The sequence below is a fragment of the Thalassophryne amazonica genome, chromosome 10, assembly GCF_902500255.1.
Source record: "Thalassophryne amazonica chromosome 10, fThaAma1.1, whole genome shotgun sequence".
NCBI lineage: Eukaryota > Metazoa > Chordata > Actinopteri > Batrachoidiformes > Batrachoididae > Thalassophryne > Thalassophryne amazonica.
Window position 1 is genome coordinate 58083151 of NC_047112.1, and position 9199 is coordinate 58092349.

General features: G+C 44.8%; 1 long non-coding RNA gene across 1 annotated transcript; it reads right to left on the reverse strand.

Moving 5' to 3' along the window:
• Positions 1-978: 978 nt before the first annotated feature.
• Positions 979-4847, reverse strand: LOC117519529. The gene is made up of 3 exons (XR_004563330.1): positions 2375-4847; positions 2081-2281; positions 979-1598 (listed from the first exon to the last, which is right to left on the reverse strand). It is a non-coding gene; the product is annotated as an uncharacterized LOC117519529 (long non-coding RNA).
• Between the last annotated feature and the right edge of the window lie 4352 nt (positions 4848-9199).

Genomic DNA, 9199 nt, shown 5'->3' on the forward strand with positions numbered 1-9199 from the left:
CTTTTCATACAGTTGTGTGTGTGTGTGTGTGTGTGTGTGTGTGTGTGTGTGTGTGTGTGTGTGTGTGTGTGTGTGTGTGTGCGTGCGTGAGAGAGTTTTGTGTGTGTGTGTGTGTGTGTGTGTGTGTGTGTGTGTGTGTGTGTGTGTGTGTGTGTGTGTGTGTGTGTGTGTGTGTGTGTGAGAGAGAGATGGGGATGACACTTTTCGCAGTATTTCACTGGGCATGACACCATTTCAGAATGTTTTCCCTCTACTTTTTCACTTGGGATGACACTTTTTCACAAACAATTTTTGTCACAATCTTTTACCTTTGAACCTTTTACCTTTACCATGTCCTTTGAAAGTGGGCGCACAAGAAATGCAAGTATTGCCCCAGCAAGTGGTTCTTTTTTCTTGTGAATGTTGTGTAATTTTTGCAATTTAGTTTACACATGTTATCTGGTGATGTTAATAATGTGTAAATAAAGTATGTAAATACAGTATGTTCAATGTACTTTTCATACAGTTGTGTGTGTGTGTGTGTGTGTGTGTGTGTGTGTGTGTGTGTGTGTGTGTGTGTGTGTGTGTGTGTGTGTGTGTGTGTGTGTGTGTGTGCGCGTGTGCATGTGAGAGTTTTGTGTGTGTGTGTGTGCGCGTGTGTGTGTGTGTGTGTGTGTGTGTGTGTGTGTGTGTGTGTGTGTGTGTGTGTGTGTGTGTGTGTGTGTGTGTGTGTGTGAGATGGGGATGACACTTTTCGCAGTATTTCACTGGGCATGACACCATTTCACAATTTTTGTCACAACCTCTTACCATCAATTAATATATATACTTTAATAAGTTTTCAAAAATATTTTAATAAACAATCAAGACACAGCACCTACAGATACCATAAGAAATAGCCCATAAACCCCCCCCCCCCAAAAAAAAACATAACAAATAACAAACAAAAAAAACAATGAACAAATGTCAAAAGTGAACAAATGTCACTGAGAGCTGGAACTGATATTCAGCCCCTTGCCGATATCCTTCAACATGTTTTCCACGCCTGAGGTGGAAAACTCCGGAATGTCAAGGCTGTCATTCGCTGCGCTGGTGGATGCAGCCGGCTGGTTAGATGTCCCGGGCTGGTGTGTGGATGACACATTGTGGAGGGTATGGTACTGGGAGACTGGTACTGGGTGCTGCTGGCCGTGGGTGGGTGGTGGTCCGACGTTCCAATAGCCCTTGGAAGGGCTGGAGTACATATAGGTAGGGCCGCCTTGACTCGCGTAGTAGTGCGGGTACGACGTGGGCCCTAAGCCTAGGTATGTTGAGCTCACTGAGTGTGGGTGTGGTGCAGTAAGTGGGGGTTGTGGTGCCATGGGTGACGCCGGTGGTGCTGGTCGTGGTCCTACTGAAAGCTGCTGCATCGCCTGCCACCTGCGGAACTTGTGCAGCTCAGCATTCACCACCGCCTCCAAATCCAGGAACTGTATGTCATCCATGGTTAGGGACTGCTCATACCAGGACTTGAAGACGGCCCACCTCATCTGCGACCTTTGGTCTGCAGGGTTCTGGGGTCCAACTCAGGCATGGGCAGCCTCCAGGGACTCCATTCTGCCCATCATCTGGTCAGTCAGCTGTAACAGAACGAGAAACTAATATTAGTATAATTTAGAGATTTGTGTGTGTGTGTGTGAGAGAGAGAGAGAGAGAGAGAGAGAGAGAGAGAGAGAGAGAGAGTGTGTGTGTGTGTGTGTGTGTGTGTGTGTGTGTGTGTGTGTGTGTGTGTGTGTGTGTGTGTGTGTGTGTGTGTGTGTGTGTGTGTGTGTGAGAGAGAGAGAGAGAGAGAGAGAGAGTGTGTGTGTGTGTGCGTGTGAGAGAGAGTGTTGTGTGTGTGTGTGCGTGTTTTTGTGTGAGAGAGAGTGTGTGTGTGTGTGTGTGTGTGTGTGTGTGTGTGTGTGTGTGTGTGTGTGTGTGTGTGTGTGTGTGTGTGTGTGTGTGTGTGTGTGTGTGTATCCACAAAGGGAAATTAGAAAATGCATTATCGAACTGAAAATGCAACAAGCGGAAACCCAGGTGGCAAGTGGAGGAAGGAAATGAAGGAATGTTTGATACTTACTTTACCCAGTAGTTCCTCTGTGTCCGAAACCCTCTACCTTGCCTTGAAGGGCCCTCCCTTGCTGTCCCTCTTGGGGGTGGATGCATCGGACACCTCATCATCATTGAAGACCTGTAATGGAGCAGACTCTTCATCACTGGTGATGGGCGAAGGTGGGGTGGCGCACTTCCTGGAGGTCGAGGCAGAAGCAGTGGGTAAATCCTGCAACAGAAGACCAATTGGCATGTAAAAGCTGCAACAATATAGTAATAACATATGGCAAATGTACAAGGCAAATTTGTCACCAATATTTACCCCAACCTTCCTCCTTTGGCGCTTGATCTGCTTCCCACAGCAGCTGAAGTTCCTCAGGACCCATGCCTCCTTCTCCGTGACAGCTTTCGGTTGGGCGCCGGAAGGATGGGGCTTGGACAGCTTCCCGAATGCTGTCCTCATGGACTCAAGTCTGCAGGGCCGTGCAGGTGGTGGCGAGGGTCCTGGCAAGGTCTCCCAGCATGCGACCCTTCTGCTGGGTATCCCTGTTGAACAGAAATCAGAAAATGCATTATTGAAAAGTGAAAGTGCAGTGGAGAGACATGATAGTAACAAGATATGAAAAATATGCTAAAATGTGTCCCAGAACACGGGATGGCTGTTGAAGAAGTCTGCAACCAACTGTTCGTCCTCCTTCCCTTCGTCAGCTGCAGTTTCTCCTTCTTGGCCCGGACGTGCACTTCTTCCCCAGCAGGCTGCTGTCTGGATTCACCTGGCTCAAGAGCTGGAGCAGCTGGAGCAGCAGGAATACAGGCCTCTGCAGGGGGAGGGAGATCATCCACAGCCTCTTCCTCCCTTTCCACCTCCTCAACATGTTGCTCCACTGCTTGTGAAACAAACCTCTTGGTTCCCTTCTTCAATTCCTTGCCGCTGCAAACTTTCTTTGGAGCCATCTCTGCAAAAATCAAATGGACCCTCATTCTTTCTCTGCCAAAATATCTGGAGCGTTGTTCTTTTCTCTGCCAAAATATCTGGAGCGTCGTTTTTTTCTCGGTCGAAATATCTGGGGCCTCGTTCTTTTCTCGGTCGAAATATCTGGGGCCTCGTTCTTTCCTCTGCAAAAATATCTGGAGCGTTGTTTATCGATGCAAAAATACCTGGAGCGTCGTTCTTCTTCCGTCTTCTTCTGGTCAAGAGGCCTGCATGTAGCGCGCTAGCATTTTTATACTGACCGCCGCCTGGCAGCCGTTTGGAACGCCGTTTTAACCGGGGGGGGTGGCGTTTAGAACGGCGTAATGTCCGCTAGCGCCGCCGTTTGGTCTGGCTGTGTCGCCGGCTAAAACGCAGTTGTGTACGCCGATGTGGGCTCTATTGCCGTTTTATACGCCGTTGGTTAGGGATACACTGCCGGCCGCCGATAATGGCAGTTGAAACTGCAGCACTACAGGAAGGGGCAGGATGAAACGGCGATTAAAAAGTATCAAACGCCGTTGTTCGCATTGTCTCTGTCGTCACGCCAATTCTCCGGGAGCGCTCCCGGAATTATTTGACATGTTGAATAATTTTTTCGACGATTCCCGGTGAAGCCAGAACTAAACCACACCCCGTGCGCCGGTGTTAACAACGGCGTTTGATCCCTAAGACGGCCCAGAGGGGCCAAAATCTCTTCCGGGACGCTTCCGGGAGATCTTACCGTCTATGTGTAAACGGGGCTTAACCTTTAACCCTAACTCTAAATAAAAATGCTGAAAAAAATATTTTGAAAACTGGGGGTATTTTTGGTTTATCTAATCATTACAACCTCTTATAATTCAAAATCTTGTAAATAATTAAGAAAAAATCAGGAAAATACAAGAGTAGACGAAATGGCACAACTCTACATTCCTGAGAGTACACAAAATGGGAGTAGACGAACTGGGAAGTTACCATCTGCAGTTGGTGGGCATCACACCAGTCCACAAACCTGTCCACTCCAGATTTGTGACTACTTAAATTGGTATTAGTTTTTAGCAGACTAAGTATTACAGAGTCGTCTGAAAATTTAACAACATACTGGCTTGGCTGGGAGCTGACAGTCATTGGTATACAATGTAAATAAAAACTGAGGGGCTCCAGTTATGCTTCAGAGTATCAGTATCAGAGAGGACAGAATTAAACTTCACCAGCTGTGACCTGTTTGACAGGAAATAGTGAAGACTGAAGTTTTGTTGTTTGTTTTTTGGGACTCTGATATTAGATAAGATTTTTTTTTTTTCTTGTGTGGACTCTACAGTGCTCTCTGCTGCTTCTACGTGGGATCATTTATTGAAGAGGGAAACTGGTTCAGGTACTACAGAATCCTCCACAGGAGTTTGTTGTTGGCCTTTTGGAGGAGGTTTGTCAGGCTACTCGGGGGTGCCATCTCATTGCTCCAGGAAGAACTGTCAGCTGATTATCACATCACCAAACCATCAAAGCAATTGTGACTTCATTGTTTTGTGGTTGTCAGTCTGAAATAAAGACTTTTTGTCTACAACCCAGTGCCCATTTTCTGCTCTGTGGTTTGTCCTGTCTGGTACTTGACATTCTCTTCATGCTGCATTTTTGAACAAATGCAACTAACACTCCAGTGCAAAGACAGTGTTTCATTTCTCTTTCTTTTCTACTGTGGGAATTTTCCATCTCTGTGCCTCTCTTCTCCATCGTACATCAGATTGGCTCAATCCAGCTCTTTTAGCCACTCGAGGTACAGTGAGGAAAATAAGTATTTGAACACCCTGCGATTTTGCAAGTTCTCCCACTTAGAAATCATGGAGAGGTCTGAAATTTTTTATCTTAGGTGCATGTCCACTGTGAGAGACATAATCTAAAAAAAAAAATCCGGAAATCACAATTATGATTTTTTTTAATATTTTTTTTTATATGTTACTGCTGCAAATAAGTATTTGAACACCTACCAACCAGCAAGAATTCTGGCTCACACAGACCTGTTAATTTTTCTTTAAGAAGCCCTCTTATTCTGCACTCTTTACCTGTATTAATTGCACCTGTTTGAACTTGTATAAAAGACACCTGTTCACACACTCAATCACACTCCAACCTGTCCACCATAACCAAGACCAAAGAGCTGTCTAAGGACACCAGGGACAAAACTGTAGACCTGCACAAGGCTGGGATGGACTACAGGACAACAGGCAAGCAGCTTGGTAGAAGACAACAACTGTTATGATTATTTACTAGAAAGTGGAAGAAACACAAGATGACTGTCAATCTCCCTCAGTCTGGGATTCCATGCAAGATCTCACTTTGTGGGGTAAGGATGATTCTGAGAAAGCTCAGAACTACACAGGAGGACCTGGTCAATGACCTGAAGAGACATCGGGACCACAGTAACAAAGATTACATTAGTAACACATGATCCTGTCATGGTTTAAAATCCTACAGGGCAGCAAGGTCCCCCTGCTCAAGCCAGCACATGTCCAGGCCCATTTGAAGTTCACCAGTGACCATCTGGATGATCCAGAGGAGGCATGGGAGAAGGTCATGTGGTCAGATGAGCTTAGAATAGAGCTTTTTGGAATCAACTCCACTTACCATGTTTAGAAGACGAGAACAACCCCAAGAAAACCATCCCAACCGTGAAGCATGGGGTGGAAACATCATACTCTGGGGGTGCTCTTCTGCAAAGGGGACAGGACGACTGCACCGTATTGAAGGGAGGATGGATGGGGTCATGTATTGCGAGATTTTGGCAAACAACCTCCTTCCCTCAGTAAGAGCATTGAAGATGGATCATGGCTGGGTCTTCCAGCATGATAATGACCCCAAACACACAGCCAGGGTAACTAAGGAGGGGCTCCGTAAGAAGCATTTCAAGGTCCTGGAGTGGCCTGGCCAGTCTCCAGACCTGAACTCAATAGAAAATCTTTGGAGGGAGCTGAAACTCCAAACCTGAAAGATTGGGAGAAGATCTGTATGGAGGAGTGGACCAAAATCCCTGCTGCAATGTGTGCAAACCTGGTGAAAAACTACAGGAAATGTTTGACCTCTGTAATTGCAAACAAAGGGTACTGTACCTAATATTAACATTGATTTTCATAGGTGGTGAAATACTTATTTGCAGCAGTAACATACGAATAAATTATTTAAAAAATCATACATTGTGATTTCCGGATTTTTTTTTTTTTAGATTATGTCTCTCACAGTGGACATGCACCTAAAATGAACATTTCAGACCCCTCCATGATTTCTAAGTGGGAGAACTTGCAAAATCGCAGGGTATTTAAATATTTATTTTCCTAGAAGATATAAATGTTTTGTGAATTCTGACAAAGCTGTTTACTTTGACATCCATTTTAAAGATTTTATTTACTGTTAAGTGTGTTGTGGACAGGGGTCAGGGAAGCACTTCTGGAGTGTGAGACTTCAGCTACAGTGATTTCTGGGAGTGACAAACTACCTAGCTAGGTTCATTCATTCCAAGCAAAAGCAACATTACAGCACCCCTGAGCAGTCTCCTTCACCAGGCACAGACTGGAACTGGCACACACACCAATGCTAGTGCGTTCTAGACATTGAAAGGTGCACTAAGAAGCACACCAATACTGCAGTCCTTTAATGTTGAACAACCGACTGTACTGTCAGCGAATGCTTCTCAATGCATTCTTGGTGCAGATACAAAACAGCAGTGACTCTCACTTCCAGGGCCCTCCCTTACAGTGAATCATGTTATGCACAAATTCAAAAGGATCATCTGGCCTTTGTTTTTGCTGGCCAGAAGTTCCATGGTTCATATTTGGGTGACTAGTGACGGTAGAAACTGCTCATCAACTACCCATCACCATTTTGAAGAAGCCAGTTTACACAGCCTCCACCTGCCATCCTGAGACTCAATCCAGTGTCATCTCCCCTGTCTTCCACACTGATGATGATGATGATGACGATGATGAGGTCTATGAGAAAATGACTATGAACATGCTCTTGTCCAGGAGGATGGAGGAGCTCAGGCAGTAGACACTGGCTGGCCACACATACAGGAGCCTGTCTAATGTCATCTCACAGTGCTGGCCTGGCTTGTGGAAAGGGCTTCCACAACTGTTGTTGTGAGATCAGCAAGTCATAGTTCCCCATTCTTTGCAACAGTACAACCTGCAGCAGTTCCACCGGGAGGAGGAACTGCTCCAACTGCTCTGAGGCGCTATTTTGTCCTTTCATGTCCTGTGACATTGAAAGAGAGGTGTCCAAATGTGCACAGTGCAGCACTCTAAAGCCACATCAATAGAAGGATCCTGCAGCTGATATCTTTGAGTGGCAGGACAAGGACTACTTGTTGTTAGTCGAGTCATAATATGGTTGGTTTGAGATCAAGCAGCTCCCCAATTAAGCTTATATCCTGCGTGTGATGGCTATGTGTATTTAGTAGGCAGCAGGACCTGATGGTGTCCCGGGAGGTATTGTGCAGACCTGCGCTGACCAACTGGCAGAGGTGATCACTAACATCTTTAACCTCTCTGTGATCTCTGGGACTGTACTGACGTGTCAAAGCTACAACACTGTGCCTATCTGGAAACAAAGAACTGTGTGCAGCTTATATGACTATCATCCAATTGCATCCACCCCAGTGATAGCAAAATGCTTTGAGAGACAGATTTTGGCTCATATTAACCCTCTGGGGTCCGAGGGCATTTTTTGGACAATTCACTCGCCTAGCATAAATGTTTTATTATTGCTGTTAACAGCTCTCCCTGCATTCCACAATCAAGTTTTATGTCTCTATTTTTTTTTTCAAGACAACCTGTACTTTAAGAATATATATGCTATAGTTGTGTTTTATAAGTGTAAAAAAGGTTTACAATCAGAAATAAGAAAGGAAAAAGTAAAGCGGAAAATAATTTTACACACATATTTATTCAAAACACACAGTAAACTATAATACAGTGGTCCCTCGCTATAACGCGGTTCACCTTTCGCGGCCTTGCTGTTTTGCGGATTTTTTTTGTCCAATTTTGCATGCTTTTTTTTTTACAGTGCATTGTGTTCCGCGGCCTCATCAAGCAGCCGGTCGCGACACCGCGAAGGGAGAGCACGTGCATTGTGTTCTGCGTGTCTGTTTATAAGAATCTTCTCGCCCAGAAGAAAAAAGAGCGGCAACAACTACCCATAACTGTGTTCTACACTCAGAAAAAGACACCTGCAGCGAGGTGTGAGTCAGTGGAAAAAGACGTGATAGTGCAGTGGTGCCAGGACGAAGAGGCGAGATCAGAAGATCTGTGAAATACTGGTCAGTCACTATTAATAATTTCTTATGTGTCCAATCTCGTACGTTGATCATTAAAATTAAATTCATTAGTTCTAAAAGCCATCATAATTATTTATAGGAAAATGTTCTGTTTTTATTTCTCAAACAAATGTTTGGGCCTGAAAACAGGTTGGTCTTATTTTTCTACTCAGGTTTGAACTTTGAGAGTGTTTACACACGAGAGAAAAGTGAGAAAATGTTCATGCCTGATTGAGAAAAGTGTATAAAGTGTGTAGTGAGGGGTTTTACAGCTTTAAAACGTCTATAATAATTGTAAAAAATAACACTGGCCACTTTGCGGATTTCACCTAACGCGGGCTATTTTTAGAATGTAACTCCCGCGATAAACGAGGGACCACTGTAAACAACTGTTTTGACACTTTATAAAGTAATTTGGGCTCTTGTGTGAAAGACTGTACAACAAAAAGGTTCAAACAATAAACTCAAATGCACATTTTGAACAATATATCCAGAATGGTCCGCGTTTTGTTTGTCTTCATCTCAAAGCAATTTCTGTCTGCTATTACACATCACAAACTTCTACTTCTACTGTGTTTTGGAGTATTCTGTCCTGCTCTGAAAGCAGCTTTCACACTGGCTCCTTACACTCTGAGGAGCGGCCCCTCCCGCCTTGCTCCATTGATATGGTAAACAGTGCTTTACACCGGAGTGAGAGAGTTTGCCAAAGGCTTATTCAATAACATTCATAAGTATTGAGGAGTGGAGCATCTTTAAAACTCACACAGCACGTGAGATTGTCATCAGAGGCCCTCTGTCTGCTCACTTTCACTGATCGCTGTGCGTAATGGTGCAAGGCGCATTGGAGGAAGCAGCCAGATTTTGTTGTGTGGGCCGCTGAAGAGGAGGTA